Here is a 1599-nt window from a genome sequence, read left to right on the forward strand (position 1 = left end):
CGAGCTAGAAGCTTACCTGTCTATCTTGGGATTCACTGATATTCACGGCCTCTGAGCAAGAGTTGTGCTCCCCACCTGCCTATCTTGGCAGTCCCTGCACCTAAGTGACTCAGGAGAAAACCTTGCAGTCTTGCCTACTGACCTTGGGGATTCCTCGACCGTCACAATCTGTGAGTTGGATTCCTGGTCTCCAACCTGCTCATCTTGGGTTCACCAGCTTCTGTGGGTCCTTGACTTGGGAAAGGACTCTATCCTGATCCAAGGACTTGGGACATTCCAACCCCTACAATTGCGTGAACAGTTCCCTTAATATAAATCTCTGTCTATATATTTATAGGCATTACTGGTTTTGCTTCTTTAGAGAACCCATCCTAAGACAGTGTGTTTTATTGGAAGCTGCCTCAATTCTATTTTTTGAAGAAAGTTTGGTACAAACAAAATCACAATGCTAATGATTAGGCACAAGGGAAACATTGAGGAAGCCTAAGGCAGACACGCTCTACTCCTCTAGGAAATTATTATGACTGAGGAAGTAGAAAGGAAACATATGGAAAATGTTGTAAGTGGAACACTTAAATCTTTACTACTTGTTGGAAACTTTGGCTCCATGAGGCTGAGTCTTTGCGGTAACAGGGAGCTGTACTTATACTAGCTATCTCAAGGAATAAAAGAAATGACAGAGGGGGTGCCTGGGTTTGAACCAGGGACCTCTTGATCTGCAACCAAATGCTCTACCATTGAGCTATACCTCCACATGCCAGTCTTTCCTTAATAAATGTTCTTTGATAATTGCTGTCATTTCCAAGGTGCTCTCATCATCATCCAGTGTCTCCCTGGGAAGCTACTTGAGCTTCTCCACTCACACCAACTTCCACATCTGTCAGAATCCACTTCCTCCTCCAGAGTCTTCCCACTTATGCCCAATATAATAACTCTCTTCTCAGAGCATGTCTCACCCTCTCCTTTATTATTACTATTACTGGATCACAAGATGAATTCTACCCATTCCCCTCAGTATCTACGCTTTGTTCTTTTAACTTTTGTCCATCTTCCACTCACTGCTTTGGTTTCCTTTTCCTGGGCCATGGTGTAGGCTCTCAGAGGCTTGGCTTATCCCAGGGGAGGCATCTGGTGAATAGAGCTGCAGCCCCAGAATTTAGGGGAAGGCGAGTGGACAAGGGCAAATCCAGATGTCAGCATAGCTGGAGGGCCTGGGACTGGGGACTGAGCCTACTTGTTCTGGAATTTAAAGAGCCTGTTCTTTATAGAAATCAATTTCTCAATATTCAGCCATCATTGCAGTTGTGTTTTAAGCTGTTCTTTATTATGTTGTACTAGACCCTTGGATAAGAGTTCCTACTACTGTGTTTAGTTTGTTGCAAAGAGATAGTGGCCCATAGCTTTCTTTTTGGTATATGCTAGTCTTATTTATTTTTTTATATCAAGATTATGAAAGCTTCTGTCAGTTTGTCATACTGTGGGGGCTAGTGTGTTGCTGTAATGCTAGAAACTATGCCACAGTATCCAAATACCAGCAGGGTCACCCATGGTGGACAGGTTTCAGCTGAGCTTCCAGACTAAGACAGACTAGGAAGAAGG

The 1599-nt window shown here is 43.7% G+C and overlaps 1 non-coding gene across 1 annotated transcript; it reads right to left on the minus strand.

The window, feature by feature from the left end:
* Positions 1–680: 680 nt before the first annotated feature.
* Positions 681–752, minus strand: TRNAC-GCA (transfer RNA cysteine (anticodon GCA)). The gene has a single exon. It is a non-coding gene; the product is annotated as a tRNA-Cys (tRNA).
* Positions 753–1599: the final 847 nt, after the last annotated feature.

This window comes from Loxodonta africana, chromosome 3, assembly GCF_030014295.1.
Source record: "Loxodonta africana isolate mLoxAfr1 chromosome 3, mLoxAfr1.hap2, whole genome shotgun sequence".
NCBI classification, from domain to species: domain Eukaryota; kingdom Metazoa; phylum Chordata; class Mammalia; order Proboscidea; family Elephantidae; genus Loxodonta; species Loxodonta africana.